Source organism: Protomyctophum bolini (genome assembly GCF_963924005.1).
Source record: "Protomyctophum bolini genome assembly, chromosome: 4".
NCBI lineage: Eukaryota > Metazoa > Chordata > Actinopteri > Myctophiformes > Myctophidae > Protomyctophum > Protomyctophum bolini.
Genome location: NC_137865.1, coordinates 23,848,320 through 23,868,118, shown reverse-complemented (window position 1 = coordinate 23,868,118; position 19,799 = coordinate 23,848,320).

Here is a 19,799-nt window from a genome sequence, read left to right as displayed (position 1 = left end):
TGTCAAGTATACTGTACTAGATTAAGCTTTTTGTTTCATAGCTTTTACTTTTAGCTTCTTAAACAAATTATTTGTAAGAAATACACACAATGAATTAATAAATCAATTAGTTCTTCATTAAAGGTTTCATGACATTCATTTTAATTTATTTTTTCTTTTAAATCTTTGACTGCCATCTAATGTTCGAATGCGTTGACTGCAGATCTGCCTCTCGTCTGCTCCATAGAGTATTAAAAGGAGAGAGACTGAACTGGCGCGAAGCTCCGCCCCCTCCGCTATTCATGTCAGTGGAAGTTGCTCAGTGGCGTTTTGAAGCACCCGGAAGGCTGCCGGAAGTACCGTCTTTTCGCTGATTCAGCATTTCACTTCCGCATTTGGACACCAAATTTTGGTGTCCAAATGCGTCCAAATGCGTCCAAAGGTGTCCTCTTAATCTTAAAACATGTGGTATAAAAGAATACACCTCAAACATTTTGTTGAAAGAGAAGTATAGATGGGATTTGAACATTTCTGGTCATTTTTTGCTTTTTCTGTCCAGAAATAAAGTCCAGATGTGCTTGAATCTTAATAACAACTTTAATCAATTCCTTGGGTCCACATTATATAGTAAAATGTGTTCATTTGTCTCTGTATGTTGTTTAGTTCGGGTATGTGTGTTAGTTATGGTATTTTGTGTTAGCTCCATTGTATGGTTAATTCTGGGGGTAGGTGTAAGAAAGGGTTAAAAATAACCCCCATGGGACATTATTTGATCCGGGCAACAAGAAGAAATCATAACTAGACACCATAAGGGTCCCAAAAAAACATGTTATGAACACATGTCACTCGGGTGCTGTCGCAGCCTCTAAACTGCATGCCCTACTACTTAATTTGGGGATTTAGTACTGTGTGAGAGGTGTGGCCCAATAAAATGTGTTATCTGGTGCCAAGTCCCTAAAACACCTCAATTACCCCTTAAATTATGCATGGTGTGGTTTGGGCGTTACAATGATTAAACCAATCACCGTTCCACCTGCCATTGCCTATTTATATTTGATACAGAGGCCGGGTTGTTTTGTGTCCAGTAGTTCCAACACATCCTCACTCGTGCAAATCTAATAACTTATTTGACTAGACAATTAAACACAATAAGCACAAGGATTAGAGTAAAATTCCAATCACAGAGATTTGTGGAGAATTAAGACAGAACGAGACCTCTGAGCTGTGAATGTTGTGCAACATGACTCAAGCCGAGGCAGCTCCAACTCAGGTCTCACCGTCTCAGAGTCAACATGACTCAAGCCGAGGCAGCTCCAACTCAGGTCTCACCGTCTCAGAGTCAACATGACTCAAGCCGAGGCAGCTCCAACTCAGGTCTCACTGTCTCAGAGTCAACATGACTCAAGCCGAGGCAGCTCCAACTCAGGTCTCACCGTCTCAGAGTCAGCAGATGTTCAAGCTCACAATGCATTGCGTTGTGTGCAATGCAATGTGAGCATGTACATTAAAAGAAAATCCAATTTTCCACAATGTCACAGCATCTGTATTCTTATTAACAACTATGGAGGTATTTGTTATATTCACACAGCCTCCTATAGTAAAATATTAGTCGTATGAAGACTAAAAGGTCTTTGATTAAAAAACCTATCACATAATATCATCCCCTTCAATTGTCAGTGTAGCCTACGGTATGTCCACAGTATATGATTATGAGCGTCACACGTTGATGGGGGGTTAGTGTGGACAATATCATTTATTCTAACTTCAGTTCATTTCTAATGACTTCATTATTCCTTTCATGAACTCCCACCCCCCGACCCCCCATCCCTGTCCCCAATCACACCCGAGAGGCTAAATAATCTACACCTTTAAATGGAACACTGATTGTTTTCCTGTTTATTCACAACCCACGGGTCACCAGCCTGCCATAATCTCCCGTTTCTGCCAAGGACAATTTAGGGGATATCATGAATAAAAATGATCTTAATATTATCACACTAAATGGACCCATAGCAACCATGAATACCATTAGAGCCTGATCCGAGGCCGTTAATGTCAGATTTATGTGGTCAGAGCAACAGTATGCTTCTTCGTGTGTTCTTTTTTGCTTTGCTCCTTGCCATTTATCTGCTCGTCCATATAGTTAAATGTCCAGGGGCATTGTGGTAAAACAGTACTGTATGTGTACACATACATACATACATATAGTTAAATGTCCAGGGGCATTGTGGTAAAACAGTACTGTATGTGTACACATACATACATATATAGTTAAATGTCCAGGGGCATTGTGGTAAAACAGTACTGTATGTGTACACATGAGAGTTTTGGTCTCTAGACTGGAGGCACTGATACGTTTCTTTCTCATTTCAGTTTCCTGACTTTCAAACTGAGCGTTTTCCCACTGTGTCTCGAGTGATGCTGAACACTGAGATGAACTGTACAGTGTACACATCGCCATCCTGCAGCTTGTGACAACTGGAACAGTGTACGCTGAATTAGCTATACTTATCAACCGCAGCAGCTATGTTCAGAATGCTCATGCATTTCATTACGATGCTCTCCGTCGGCCGCATAATCCACAGTTATGGCAGATTCACCATATTTCATGTTTCATCCGAGTGCTTGAAAGTCATGGCGTAATATAATCAATGGAACCTTCAACCTGAACTACATTTTATATCCCACCTCAGCACATTTTATTGTATAAGTCATTAGGTGAGTCGTATGGTTGTTGTTCTTTCATTTTCTATTGTTAATCTCAGATGGAAGAAATATGGATAACAACTACTGGGAAAGTCATTGTGTCTTTGGAACTATCTGCACTATGAAGCAAGCTGCATGGAGCAGTTACACCAATCCCCCCTCCAACCCAATACCCTTGACCTAGATGTTGAAACTTCCAGGGGAGTAGAGAATTAAAAGTGAGAGGGAAAAATACAATTTATGGATGGAGTAAAAAAAGAAGAAAAAAAAGAGTGATCAAATATAGTATTTCCCTTGAACTGTGGGGTAAGGAGATATCTGTTCACATAATATTAACATAAAGAACAGCAAGGAACACGTTCCAAGGGATATGTTGTTCCTGTTGTATCTCCAAGGGAGGGAGGGATACCCGCAAAGGTCAGCTGAATCATACAAATTACACATAATGTCACAGCGGTTTGGTTTTGACATTCTGACGAGGTTCAGCTGGTGAGCTATTATTATGCATGTGTGGGAGTCATCAACACTGCGAAAACAAAGGTAGGCCTACTGGGTCGCTGGATAGCCTAAATTGGCTGAAATTCACTCTTGCCACTGTGTGCAACCCAGTATCCTTTTTTTTCTGTGTAGTTGATCTGAGTGGATAGCACACCAGAAGTTTGAGTGCGGTGGTTACAAGAAAAGTCAGTCAGCAACACTGACCATGGTATGTTTCCATTATTAATTGTAATTGGAAACTGCGCCTTACCATACTTAAAAATTAAAACTATTCCTACAGTGACATTTTAGCAGTCCCCTTCTCACAGATAGGAATAATATGGAACAAAATTATCATTAAGTTCTCGCAGTTGAGGATGTCAAGATGCTAAGATGCTAAAACAACTAATGTTTCCACAGTATTAACAGTCTGTAAAGTTGCCCGAACGGCCAAGGCTCCAAGAACAGTCAGAAATGGTAGTTAAGGGCTTTTATTTTCCCCAAACTCCTCCACCAACCTCCAGACAGTTTTCTTCAGTGCAATTCACATAACATAAGCAAAAACGAAATACTGGCCAACAATAGATCAAACACGATGGGGGAGCTAGTAAAGACATTCAAAACCGGATCAACAAAGCATACACAACCTTCATAAGACTTAAGCAAATCTGGAAATCAAAGCAATACAGCACAAAAACAAAACTCCGGATCTACCAAAGCTGCGTACTCTCAACACTACTGTACGGCGCAGAATGCTGGAAAACAACAGAAAATGACATCCATAAACTATCCACCTTCCACACATCATGCCTGCGAAAGATCCTGCACATATTCTGGCCCAAGACCATCTCAAACAATAACCTCCTCAACATCACCCAACAAGACAACATGCACAGCATAATCAACAAACGCAGGTGGACCTGGATTGGCCATGTGCTCAGAATGGACATCAATGCAATCCCAAGAGTCACATTACACTGGACCCCAGAAGGAAAGAGAAAGAAAGGCAGGCCCAAAACAACATGGCGTAGGACGATCGAGAAGTATCCAGCTACAACATCAGAGCTGGGGGACCATAGAGAAGATGGCCAAAGACAGATGCAAGTGGAGGAACTTTGTTGCTGCCCTATGCGCCAGCCGGCGTAATGGGGATAAGTAAGTAAGTAATAGACAAACAAATAAATACTTAGGCACACACAATTGAACAAGACCAAATAGGATGAGAACTCTCTTCACCTTGGTCACACCAGGCCTTGTAGCTGGTAGGACTGTTACCTGTGTTAAAGCCCACAACCAACTGACTAGTCTGTCCCTGCAGCCTCCCTTAAATAGGGGTGGATCCTACCACAGGACAGAATCAATTAACCACATTTCTTACACATAAATAGTTATAAATACTTCCATAAATAATCCATTGTATAAAAGTAACCTAAACATACTAAAGATGTGTTAAAATTAAACAAATATAAATAAGCATGAAAACTCAATGACAAATACTTAAAGCATAAGAAGTAACACCCCTCTCCTGCACAGCACTTGGCCCATTCCTAATCAAGGGAATTTCCACCAGCAGTGCAGGAGAGACAACAAATCAGTGATTACACTTTCAATACACAAGGTTAAAACATTAGTCCTTTCATATTATAGAAAGCAGTTTCATGTGTTCAATTGTATATAGGGCATGGGTTGCCCCGTGACACATCAATGATTTTGGATTGAAGCATTCTTCTGGCATGTTTGTGATCTGCCAGATGCTGAATGGCTAATAGCTCAGTCGTTTGTTCCTCTTTGCTTGGAGCCACTGAAGACCAACAGGAGCCGGCCAGGCTGGTAGGAAAGAAAAGGTCTCGCCTAAACGTATACATTTTGACAGCATATTACTGAAATACAACATGATGCGAGGCCAGTGTGTCATCTCCAGTGTCATGCAGCCGTGAGCGTCAGGGCTCAACACTAAATGGAGACAAATATAAAACCAAGTTCAAGGCAATTTGGCAGATTGGTCACTCCGGTTAAACTATCTGCATTAATTATTTAGCAATTAGCTCCATTTAATTGCTTTCTGACACCTAGGATTACACTGTCTTTGTAGTGCATTAGCCGCCTCAATTATAGCTGGATGTTGGATAAGCCTACACTTATCTTTCCATTTCTTTTCTCTCTACCCCTACTCCTCCCTCCACGACTTCACGATGTTTCCCCTTCCCTGCGCCTTTGATTTTTCACAAGGGGCAGCCTAAGCCATAGCAGAGCCAGCATGTGATGTTAGATCAAGACAAATGATACCCCGCCTGCCTCTGATCTTTGGGCCTTGGTCTCTTAGTCTTTTATTAAGTCCAGAGCCACTCATTAACTAATAGTAAACAACCGCACTTCTGGATGTGTTTTGACTGGAGACATTTCAGCACGCTCAATATGGGTCCGTCTTTGTGCGTCTGCTCATCCCTTCGCTCACTGTATTTGCACACTGAGACCTTAATGCCAAGCATGTTTGGATCTCATATCTCTGGTCCTAAGGATATTCTCGCTAACCCTAAACTATGTGTCTGTGATTATCATTGGATCGGAGCCACTGTAGGACGGGATGAAGCCTATAGTGGTGAATGGTGATAATAAACTAGGGTCTTGAGGCTATCAGAGCCGAATGCCTAACCCCAGAGGGCTATTTGCATATGTGCGTGTGTGTGTGTGTGTGTGTGTGTGTGTGTTTATTCCAATATGTTATTTTATGTCCCCTCCATCCAATATATACAACAGCCTTAACTTTATATTAATAAAGTCCATGGGATTATCAAAGACCCTAGCCACCCCAACCATGAACTGGCAAACGGTTGTACAGCTTCAATGGCCGAATAGCAACTTCCTCCAGACAACCAGGTTTAATTATGAACAATTACCACTAAAGTCTGGTTGTCTGTCTGCCTAATACACACACATAGGTGCAGCTACAGACACAATCTCACATAGCACCCCACACACTACAGAAACTCCTAATCTCCTAAATTTATCCTGAAGGCAAATCTTTCTGGTGATAAAATGGCCACCAACGTAATCAAAAAAGTTAACCAAAGAACAAGATTCCTACAGGATCTCCTCACTGGTCAACAAAAACACCCTGCAGACCATACAGTTGCCCTCGTACAAGGTTTCTTCGACTATGCATGCACCTCCTGGTACCACAGCACCTCAAAGGCCCTTAAAACAAGGCTCCAGGGACTTCCCAAAATACTGGTCAGGCTACTAATTGGCCTTCTCACTCCCCAAACCCACCTCACCCCTGCCCACATTGATAGGCTGGAATGGCTTAGGGTTAACGACAGCATCTTGCAATGGGTCTGGTCCACAAGATTCGATACACCACCAAGATACCCATGTACCCGTCTAAATACTTCCTTAATGTCAACAAAGTCCACACCCATAACACCAGAGGGAGTTCAACAAACCACGTGCAACCCAGGGGTTGCACGGACAAAAATATTTTTGCTCATATGCCACCAAAATGTGGAATGCCCTACCAACAGTAATTAAGACATGCGAATCCCTTGACTCCTTCAAAAGCGCTCACAAAAGGCACCTACGGACGGCTGCGATTCGAAACTGGCCCCCGTAAAATCTGATTCCCCCACCCACCCCTTTTTCCCCTCACTGTATATGTTTTTTTTCCCCCTTTTTACCTCCTATATGATGATTTCCTGTTTTGGCTATATTTGTACGTCTCTAAATGTTATGAATTGGTGGACCCTATTGTAAACAAGTGTAATACTTTATGGTGTCGTCCACAGTTAACAGTTTTGTATTGAGTAGTCCTTGAAATGTACTGTAATTCTCCAATCCGTTAATAAATCTTTCAATCAATCATACTAAGGTTGTACACATTTGCTCACATACATGTGTGTATGGGGCACATGCAAGCACGCACACACTCACGCACGCACGCACACACTCAAGTACAAATTTGACTGAGCGGTGTTCACTTAGTGAGTAGTTGAATCATATTTGATCCAGGATTTCTATACTGTACTTTGACTCAAGTACTGGGGTTGACTTCCCTGCCTTGTCCAACACTGGCCAACAATGCTCATCAGAAATTATCGCAATCAGCAGGTAAAGAGCGTGGTTACAGCTATTTTCACAGTTAAATAGCTTGTTCCTACTGCAGAAATAATTCAGAAGCTATTTTGTGCAACCTCTCTCACATACATTATCCCCCTCCAGCCTCCAACGCTTACCTGAACACAGAGAAACAACTCCAAACACATACAGACTGTGACTTTCTCTTGCCTGAGAACATGAAAAAGCAGATGAAAGAATATATTGTAAGATAGTAAAGAAGAAAAAGTAATCTAAGTTGAGTGTAGTTGTGAGGTGGGGTCAGACGAGGGGGTCAATGCTTGAAATGTCAAGCTGTTCACTGTCGCTGCCTGCTTTCCTCACATACGCATACTCTCCCGGACGATCCATCCCCACTGGAGATGCTGCCTTATTTTCTCTAGTATTGGATCAGATTGAAGTTCAAAAGAGGCAATTTGGAGGTAACTAAAGAGGCAACTACTGCCTTGAGTAAAAGAGCAGAGGGAGATGTGTGGCAGCTGCTCTCTCTCTCGCTCTCCTTACCTGTTGAAATGCACCATTTTCGCACTGCCAATCTAAAGTGGAGTTTGGTTTAGGTTGTAGATACAGTGCAGCCTTGATCAAATGTATGGCTCGGCTCGCTGCTTTACCCTGAAGGGTATAACAGACTTGATGTGAGCAGTGTGTGTAGAGTAAGTAGGTAGGCATCTCGGTCCGTGCTCTCGGGATACAACAGAATGTCATTTTGACACTAACCGATTAGAGAAATGATTGAGTTGACTCCTGGGTAAAGCAATGAAATGTAAAACATATGGGCTTACGTCGCCAGCCCCCACCCACCCACCCACCCTCCACACCCCGTCCACCATGTTGTTGCATCTCCCCAACAGACAAATAGTGACTGTTCCTTTGGTGTAATGGTCATAAATAATGGACCACAAATCTTTTGAGACAGACAGAATGTTTCCAAACCAAAGTCTGGGGCAGGTGTATGGGGAGCATTGGGGACACACATAATTCCATTAAGTTTCCAATTTGGGTTGAAGCTAGTGCCCTCCTCCATAGCATTTAAATGCCACAGCCAAAGACCCCAAGACACCATCGTTTCCCATTTATTTATCCTACTTATTCAGAGGGGGGTGTGGGGGAACTAAAATCTTTTTTCCATTATAAAATCTCAAAGGTAATGTGTAACATTTTGTCATCATTAATGTCATCATTAATGACACTTCACACTTTGAAACCATGGGTAAAGCAGTGTGAGAGGTAGCAAGAGGAACAATGTTAATTTGGTGTCAAATTGAACACTAAACATTTCGTTTTCCTGAAAGAGGAATATAAACCTTTAAAGCAGTTTGGTTGGAATGTATAACCACCCTAACGTTTTATTTGGAGGAAATTGTACACAGCATCATAATAACAAAATATTTCAAAGGTTTTATATGTGCCTATTGTTTATGTCCACTCATGTACAGTAGATTACTATACACTGTATAGTAATCTACTGTACAATTGTACAATACATGAGTATTGTTATTGTTATTATTTACCTATATGAGTCGTATACTGTATAGTATACAGTATACGACTCATATAGGTAAATAATGTATTGCTCCTCCTGAATATGTATGCATTTATTGTCCGTACATGTGTCCGTCTGTCAAACACAAGACAACACAATTAATACCTTATACTGCGGCAAACAACAGTAGGTGTAGAGGCATTCGACATCCAAACCTCTAACTCCACATGGTGAGGGCCCTGGGGTGTTTTGACTCGTACTCCATCCAACAGAAAAAAGGTGCAGAGAGGATTTGTAGTTCAACTGAAGACTCTTTATGATCTCCAAATATATCTCCAAACAAAACATGAAATAATAAGTGAGTAAGCGGTCAAAAACTGTATGCCTTCCTGCAGGCCTCACCAAACATTTTCTATTGTTCCCAAAATGCATGTCAAGTGACCTTAAACAAGCAACGGTGCTTCCTGGCTCCCAGTGAACCTTTCAAAATAAAAGTTACAAATAACTGTTCCACAATCACTGCAGGGGAGCTTTTACTTTGAAGGGGAGAAATTATACAGGAAGTGCACTAAATTGACATGACATACCAGGGATTCTAATTAGAGGTGGAGGCTTCTAATAATCCAAATGAACAAATAAAGAAAACATAAAACTGGCTCCAACAGTAGGCAACATGACATTGACATGGCACAGTTAAAATATACCCATCAGCAGTCTTTGATGAACTCGCATTAAATAAAGCAACGAAGCAATGAAGGTTTTTCATTCGTTTCACAGGCTTATCTGTACAACAGTAAGTATACTGTAACTGTCTGTAGAATTAAACTAGATTCAAGTACACACACAGTAAAATCCTCAGAAGTAATTCATCCATTTGTAACTCAGTGAGGTTATTACTGTGTACCAGACTAATAAACATTCCCTAATGAACTGTGAACAATGAACCAAACTGAAAAAGGAATGAAGCAAACAAATGTGAAGAAGTCCCCTCAGTCACCTTTTATGACCAATTGATAAAAGGCAAGCCTTCTGGTTTGGTGGCCAAGAGACATTCAAATGATGAATCAGGACAATATAATAAGCACAGAAGGCTTACATGTGTTTTGATCACTATACTATTCAAGCACTGTGCCATCCCTCCACCTTAAGCTATACCATGTAACATCACTAAAATGTACCCAGTACATTAAATAATAGCAGATTGTTTTTTTATAACGGTTTTTTATGATGTTTTTTTTTCAACGCTTTTTGTTCTCCTTATGCTCATATAATTTGGGCCAAACTTGATTATCCTTTTCTGGATCACCTATTCTACAAGCACAACAACAACAATGACAAGGTACATTTACCCTTGTGACAGACTACACTACAGGGACAAATCCACAGATCATAGGTACATTCTGGAACACGTACTTAAGGGACAGCCTTATTCAGCACAAGGACAGAGGCCTAAGCATGCCATTCTGTATTTAACACACACTTACTATGCACATTTAGTCAATGTGACATGCACTTGGAAAGGCACATAATATAGTGATGCTACCAACATGCTGTATATCAGTACGGATATCATCAGTATACTATTGCAATTTTAATAAGGACATTTTTACAGTAGTAGGCTACTGTATGTGCATTATAGTAATGGATTTGTTCTGCAGAATGAGATGAAGAAAAGAGAGTTCTGGCTGCAACCAAATATATATCATCTCAGGTACTATGTGCATATATTATGTTTTATGTGTTAAAAAATAAGTTCAGTTGCACAGAGTTGTAGAAAAAGCTTAAAACTTAAACTTGTTTTGCAATGATGGGAACTAAAACAATGGGCTTAAAATGGCCATGCCCACTTGCCCAAATGTGCTGACATCAATTTGTGCCCAATGAGTGTTCTTTTGCAAAACTAATGCTTGGAATGGATTCAGCATCATGAAAACCCCCTAGTTTGACACATCACATGCTACATAAAGCATGATGAAATTTTGAATATTTTGCCTTCTATAGTTTGTTAATGGTATGGTCACATATTATGCCAATTATGAAAATTGCTCAACATATGCAAGGTAGCATCTGGCAGTTTCTACATGCTGGGGACCCATACTAAACATTTCTAACATAAAACCTTGGTGTACTCAACATGTCCGGGTTCACAATGGGGCTCTATTAGCCTGGCTCCAGCCCCTGAATCGCTAGCCACATTAAAAATGAGTGAAACGAAATGAAAATTCAGGCTGAGTGTCAGGCTAGGGCTCTATGGGAACTGGTCGGAATAACGTGTTCCTTCCACGCGCTATGTCCGGTCGGGGAAACGCCACCCTGTCAGGTGAAAAGAAGCAGCTTAGACTCCTCATGCATAGAAGGAAGCACGAGGTCTGTCCGCTGCCCCCCCCCCCCCCCAGGTTGGCAGAGGAAGTGTAGCGCCCAGGATTACATTAGATACCGGTAATTGACACTGGTTGAAAAATGGGTTCCAAAATCGTGGGATAAAAATTATTATATTATATTATATTAAGAAAAAAATTACCAACATTTTTGAGTGTCTGTACTGTCAATCTTCATTGCAGTATGCACTGTACAAACCAACATGGACACCGTTGCTATGCCGCACTGATAAAATGCATGAATCTGATCATTGCAAAGCACAAACACTAACTTGTGGAATAAATAGCAGACATGAAACAAAATGTAGTTTTACAATGTCAACACTGCGAGCCTCAAGGAAAAAATATTTACTTCATCATAAAACCGGGCCGCTCGTTGAAAGTAACATATTTTCAACTGGAAAATGTGACATGATGTGTCCCTGTTCATCAGATGAAAAAATCTGTTATTTTCTTGGAGTGACATATGGTCATATGATGACGTAGACTATATAATTATGTCAACCCCTGTGGAGATAGAGTTTCTAAAGTCCTCCTGGGGAGAAGCTTGTGTGAAGGCAAGTGGCCTCAGACTTGATGGACCATTACTGTATCCCAGAGGAAATGGTTTATGAACAGGTGGTTACCATGGACCTTCATGGTATGGCAGCTGACAGCCAATCACAAACTACAACTGCATGGAATAATGCTTTCCCCCTGCTGACAAGCCATTCGTGTTCTGTAACCGTAATGGTGCCATTAAGTAGAATCACACCATGACACATGACAACAGTGATTCCATGCCTTACTACCAGGCATCTACAGGTAATGATGTACCAAACATAATGTATGAAAATCACTCAATGCTCTTGGCAAATTACAGCTCTCTTCAGTATGCGGCCGGTCTACATTTTGATCTGAATGGACAACAGATTGCACTGATGTTGATGAGAGAGAGAGAGAAAGTTTGCATCCATGGCAAATTTTGCTTAATGTGGATCAGCTCATTCTTCAGTCAGTCTAAAGAATCACTGCTTTTTTATTTGCTTCAGTAATGTGGGATTAAGGGGTTTGGACGGCAACAGCTGTTAGTTCCAGTTAGTGCCGATGTCCCTCAGGCTACACAGCAACAGAAAGCCAACACTTGCAAGCCTATAGGCTCACAAGAGGGACTTCCATCACGGTGCATGGCTGGCTGTATGTCTGTTTGCTCGCCTCGCTAGACAGGAAGAGCGATTATCATCACAAGCAAATAAACTTGCCCCCCAATGCACTGAAACAAGCCATTCACAACGCGTCAGTCATTCACAGGCACATTGTTGTCTGTGATTCTAGAGCCGTGATCGAAAATCCTTGTAAGCGGCATTTACATGACCTTGTACTAACATCTGTGCCTTCCCAAAACTGACACACAGCTGTTAGAGGAGCTGCCATGCACAGTTCCACTGAGTGACCCTGAGACACAGAGGACAATGTCAGGAAAGGAGATATCCTCAGCAGAGCTGAACCAGAGCCGGAGGATATGGAAGGAATCAGGTTTGAATAGGAATAACGATTTTTGTCATAGATGTTTTCATCCCTGTGATTAATTTTACAATGTAGAGACGTTGGCATCCAAAAACATACGGCTGTAAGTGCATGTGAGTCAGTTTTGTTTTGAGGCTTGGAGTGTCCAGCGGCCTGCGACAAAATTTGATAGGCAACAAATGATAGTTTAACGCAGCCACGCATGCGCAGTAACAAAAAGCCACCATGCACGCATGCGCAGTAAGTGTGTAACTAAGTGGGAAAATGCAAGTGAACGCAAATAAACAGCGTTCAGTTTGTTAATTTGGGAAAAGGGCTTTGTGGTGCCCTGCATAACATGATGGTCGATATTTGTGTGCAATATGCAGATTCAATTGAATTGAATTGAATTCAGATGAACTGTGCAGGTGAGGGGGAGCAGGGGGGCTAGGACACACACGCACACGCACACACACACGCACACACACACACACACACACACACACACACACACACACACACACACACACACACACACACACACACACACACACACACACACACACACAGAGAGATATTTCTTAATGTATTAGTTTAGATACATGCTTGCAGACGACAGCGACAAACAACCTCAGAAATAATATAGGAATATGAATGCATGCTCTTAGGTCGCAAACGACCTAAGAAATATGAAATGTATTACCCTTGTGTTGTTCTTGCTCGCTCTCCCTCAATGTATTTACAGGTTGAAGACATACATGTACTGTATGACCGGGGAAAGTGAGTAAATTTGGGCCTTTGTGATAAAGGCTAGATCCTAACCCATCATGCTTTGTTCTTCTTCACCACTCTTTAACATCACTCTTTAACTTATTCTGTTTGGTTTAAAAAATAAACATGTTTCAGCTCATCAGGATCCAAAGTGAAACAGAGTTATATTTGTTGGACCTGCCCCTAAATTGCTCCATTCCACCTCTAAAAAGCCCACAGACTCTCCTGTACTGACCACGATGAAGCGAATGTGTGTGTGCGCGTGTGCATGCGTGAAATACAAACTTGTTTTATATCTTAAATCTCATAACATTTTACAGGCTTTTTCTTTTTATACGGCATTGACATTATGTATAAACAAATGGACTTGGTATTGCAATATGATGAGTTAATTGGTGTCAGGGGTGACTTTATATGAAAAAAGAGTTCAAATTCTGAGGTCAAATAACAAACATTGAGTGTTTTCAGCTTTGGGCATTCTGAAATCCGTCTAAAAGTTCTGTTTTTCAAGTTTTTGTTTTGTTTTGTCTACACTACAGTCCTCCATTCATCACTCAGACATCTGAAGTGCCAATTAAATCCAAGGACTAATTTTGTCTGCCTTTGATAGGTCTGTGCCTCATTTGAACTGCATTCACATTACGTTAACGTCTTTGCACACTAAGCATGATGCAGTTTTTTGTTGCTCTTACACTTCTACATAAATGTTGGAATCAAACTGACTTTGATTTAAAAATATATATATGTACAGCACTCGGACAGTAATTTCAGACGAGTAGGCTTATAGTAGTTAAAAAACCTCAGTGTGCAAGAGGCTTTATGGCAAGAGTTCACTTTAACATTATAGGGTTAACATAGGGCTGAGAGAACATAAACATGCTCCCAAATACTAAGGCCCCTACTTATACGATCTATGGTGCAGGGTGGCATCTGGTCAAAAGTGGTTCTGCAACTGCAAAATGTTGATTCCAAAATTTGTTTTCCACAGATTCAATAATCTCAGCGAATGGTGACGACTAATCTTATGTAAAATAGAAAGGTCCAAAAACTAAATGTTTTAACATATTGCTGTCTCTCAATAACAACTCAATCTGGGCGAAAAGCCATGCAATGTGTGTATGTGGTTGCGTGCGCATGCGTGTAGGCTTCGTCAGGTGCTTTGCATGCAAAGTTTGCATGCAAAGCACCTGGCGAAGTCTACACGGTGAAACGCGTCGTGCAATAAAACAGCTTGAAGCAAATGTAATCTTGTCTGAGCATCTCTGGAGTGTGCGGTCCCTTCCTCTAAGGATGTGAGCGAGGAGGAGCAGCAGCGGACCGTCGGAGGACCAGCCGAGGAGCGTGAGAGGTATGTGGGTTTCTTTTAGGGTTTTCCTTCCCTATGTCAGGCTTGTGTTAATGTCATTTCTTACAGAGAGCAGGAGGCGCTTCTACCGGTAAGTAGGGTACGTGCCGGGGCCTCTCCTCGGACAACAGTCACATTTCTCCTTTTAGCTCACTGGTGGGGTTTATAGTGGGAAAGTTCAATGCCATAGCCTCAGAGCCCAACGGTGTTCATACATACATCATGTAGTGGAACAGCCTGTGAGGTGAGAAAACACACATTACTATCTTATCATATTGAGGTGCTACTGTATTTAATGAGAGGGAATATGGGTTTGTCTTACCGAGCGCCGTAGCTTTCACTGCTTCCCCGGGAGAGTCTCTGAGGGACTGAGATAGGCAGAGGTTTTTAAGTCACCTGTGTCAGGTAACAGGTGGCGTGGGAAATCGCTTTTTTCTTCTATAAATCCTCTCTTCATAATGTCAACGTTATGTGTAGCACCAGAGGCGTCTGGTAAAAATGCGAGGCCCTGTGCGAACATTAATAAATAAATGAATCAATCGTTTCATGTAAGAGTAGGCTATATGAAAGCCTTTTATGTTTATACTATTGGTATCTCACAAAAATGAAGGACCGGGAAGTCTGGCGTGATATTGTGAAATCCACGATCTCGACCGACCGCGGTCGAAAAATGATGATATATAGTTTTGACAGGAATAACTGGAATACTGCATTCTTAATTAATTTCCTTTCATCAGTCAAAAAACCCTAAACACATGAATGGCTTCTATCCCTATTGTTTTGAGAATCACATTATTTACATTACATTATTTTGATCTCACTGGTCTCTAGTCAGACCCCTTTCCAAGAACTACTTGCATTTGAACACCGGAGTTCAACATGAGAAGAATGGCCCGTACCAGCAGCAGCAGCAGTAAATACTTTAAACTGAAACAAAATGAAGTACCTTTAAAACAGAAAACAAGCAGACATTTTGGCCTAAGGGAGGTGCCAGAGGAAAGAGCATCGGGTCACCAAGATCAGTAGTAGGGTTCTTCCTCCAATCCGCCAATTAGATGATGGAATGTTCTGTGTGCGAAGTTGACATTTTGGACAAATGGTGGTGCTGCATGAAAGGTCATGGGGTTACTCTAAGGGTCAGGGTTCATTCTCTGGGGAGAAATAATTGAGTCTGTAAGATTCATCACAAGCAGCCCATTAGATTTTATCTTGTGAGAATTTGAGAAGAATGTTGCTATAGGAAAGGCTATTGGGTTACCAACATTATTAGGTTTCTTGGTAATCCTGCCACTTTGGGAGTAAAGTGGCGGATGGGCTCACAGATACATTAACACAGCCACCCATAAAGCGCAGAGTAGTATTAGTAGGGCATTTTTTTGAATGTATGTTTTGAACTCCGTCCGTCTGTCCGTGTGTGTGTGTGTGTGTGTGTGTGTGTGTGTGTGTCCGTGGACAGCTATTCTCCGGCACCGTTGGCTTGATCACAGCCATACTCTGCACACACTCCCTGAATGCCAGAGCTGAACCTCTGCTCCAAGGTTTTCACATTGGCCTCTTATAGCGCCACCAGGAGGCCGCTTTGTGCAAAACACTTTTTTGGACAGTACACCTACAGATTTTGTTCAAACATCACGCAAATTGGTACACAGTCTCTCTAGAGCCATTCAACAAAACAGGTCTTTCAGATTTTTCAGACTCCATTCTGATTGGCTAACATTGGCTTCCAAAAGTTCACAGGAGTGCTCAGTTTCAAACAAAATGCCGCTAATCATGAACGCATTGTGTGATTTCCGTGAAATTGTTGCGTTTTTCTCGCTCTGTTTAGTTAACAAGAGGACATCTGTTTCTTTCCTCTTCACTCTCTGTCATGGCTTTGCCTAAATCTTGTGCATAAATGCTTTTGCTTAAAAGCTTAATACTCATCTGGAACCCAGGCTATATAAATCTCCTTAACTTGAGGGATAGTCACTAAATTTCATAGTTACGCGAGGCAGATGTAGAAGGCGTAGAATGAAGACACCAGACTAGAACTTGTTGTTGCAGACTTTGTAAACGTGCCTATACCAAAAATATGAAGCATTTTGTGCAACCACTTAATGTGTGTGTATGCTCTCGATGAATGCCTAAAGAGTAAAGAGTGTGTGTGCGTGCGTGCGTGTGTGTTTGTGTGCTCAGATACATTGGGGAGTCACGTTACCGTTCTGAAGCCTATGAAGCATGATCAAACACTACAGTCTGACATTTTAGTACAGATGCTCGCTGCCTCTCAGCTGCTGTACTTTTCCACATCTCAGTAACTGGGCTATAAAACGAGATTATTTTCTCAATAGCAGTGGAGGACAAAACCTCTCCTGTGCCCCAAACCTCTGGCGGCTGGGCATGTTGAACTAGATAAACAGGATGAAATCAGATCACAATGGCCCTGATGTCCAACTCAGGGATTTCGTGGGTGGAGCCAAGGGACAAGATGAGAGAGGCCACAGACAGCTTGCACCCTTGACGGCCAAATCCCGACCCCTGTTGTCCTTCCAAGTGAGCAAACGCATCCAGCCCAAAGACACTGTGCTGTGTGTGTGTGCCCTGTTTGGCACACGGGCCACTGTATGCCCTTTTCTGTCTTTACTCCTGCCATTTATATACTTGCTTGTTTGCTCTCTCTCATTGAATATTTGAAATAAACCGGTCCCACCATTGCCTGTGTCCTCTCTTCCTTGCCCTTGGCGGTGGTTTTAGTGGGAGGCTCTGTTGTCCCCTAAGCCTTCCTCTCAGGTCCATGGAGGCAGATCTTGCTTCAACTCCAACTGTCCATCTGTGCCAGGGGTGATGATTTTCCTTCCAGTTGTAATGTGATATTATCATTAGTCTGTGTTTGTGTGTGTGTTAACCCTTTATAAGGGGGTTATTTTTTGACCTCAGTGGGTTATGTAGGTTGTCAATAAATTGTTTCCAAGATACACAGGACACGTGGGGACAACACCAAGTTAAGAAATACGCTCACAAACCCTTTCCAAATTACTTATAGCCCTTTGTATTCAAAACAATGCACCTGTGTTTGCACTTTACTACAACAGTAGTACAACTTATCCTATGACATATCACCAATATGTCTTTTCTTTCAGCAAACATTTCTGTCATTCACCAGAAAAGATTAATCAAACCTATACTACACAATGCTGCATTACCACAGGTTGATAGTAGATAGATAGATAGATAGATAGATAGATAGATAGATAGATAGATAGATAGATAGATAGATAGATAGATAGATAGATAGATAGATAGATAGATAGATAGATAGATAGATAGATAGATAGATAGATAGATAGATAGATAGAACTAATTTGGCATACGGTTTACGGGTGCTTTCCCAAATGTGTTTGACCAAAATATCTTGGAATCTAGCAATTTAGGGGAAAGCGTGACCCATGACCACACCTCTAGGCGCAAATAGCGGGTGATGCTGGACGAAAATACCATTAAGGGACAGAGAAAGCTCCTATATTCGTAATTTTCAGTAATGAACCATCTGGAAAATCCTTCCCATTGTTGGGCAAACATGGCTGAATGCGTAGTATTCTAGACATGGATGAGTAGGCTACACAAATGGGTGCAATCTTTCGTTTGGAAAGGGTTCTGTTAGTCTTAACCTGCATGGTGTTGTCCACACATATTCTGTGTATCTGGGAAGCATTTATTGATAGCCTACAAAACCCACTGAGGACTCTGAGAAAAACTAAAAACAAAACACATAAACACATAAAAACAAATGTCCACACATTGTTTTCACAAGGCTTCTGACAGTACCCCTACAGATTTTGTCCAAACATCAAGGAAATCGGTACACAGTATCTATATAGTTATTAAACAAAACTGTTCTTTCAGATTTTTCATATTCCATAGTGAGTGATTGGCTGACATTTGCAGGAGTGCTCCATTTTGGACACAATGCCTCTGTGAAATTTAACAGTCCTCTCATTGAGTGAACCGTAATGACCAAATGAATATAGGAAAAAAGATATGAACAGGGCTTAAGGGTGATTGGGTGTATTGTCCTTGTTGGTCTGGGGAGTTGTAGACGTCTCCCCTGATACGGACCACGGTACCATCCCACATCAAATGCCTGCCGTTTCAAGTGGCCAGTCCAGGCCTGGGTGCTCTTGCATGAATCCGGGTCAGTTGACTCTCTGTTACTTTCTATGTAGCATATATTGTTTTGTTTTGATTTTAATGATGTGGCTTCAGAGAAGGCCTTGAAAGCCCTCTGCCACTTTGGGGCTCTATGTAATTGAAAAGACACTTCTGGTGCATGGAAGCCAACCGGGATATACTGTCTGGAAATAGCCCTTATTTTAATGAGATTGTTCATTAGAAGTTTAACAATTTCCATATGATATGCAGTTGGACTTTTAAGCAGAGCGGAGAAGTCATACAAACTACAAAGTGACAAATTAAAGCGTTTTTTTTTTTACGTTGAATAAAGTGTTTGATATCTGTTGCAAATTTATCACATATAGAAATGGGCTCAGCATGCCTTTAAGTCTTTTGACCTCAGTTAAATATACATGGTGAGTTCGTTTTTATGTATTGCATACATTTTGCAACCGGATATCAAGCCTTTATTCAACACTGAGATAATCTTGCTTTATGATGCAGAATTATTAATGTGATATTAGCACAATCGTGCCAACAATGTTGATTGACAATATTTTTCGCTATAGCTATTGGAAATGTTTTTACATCAACGATTCGCTCTGCTCAATCAGGATACACACATTCTCATATGTTACATGCAAAGCAGCTAATTGAACATTAATGATGTCGGACACAGTTATTACACTTCCTCTCCTTCCTGCCACCCATCACTCTGTGGCCATCTTGCCACTTTTTTTCCATACCACCTATTCACCCCTGGTCTCCATCTCTCACACAGCTAATGTGACATTTATCTGTAATTAGACTCCTACATATTTTAATAGAGAATGATATCCCCTAAGGTCTCCCTGTCATTTGCATGGGTGGCATCAGCGATAATCGGGTTCCATGGAAGAAAAAAAAAAGAACATAT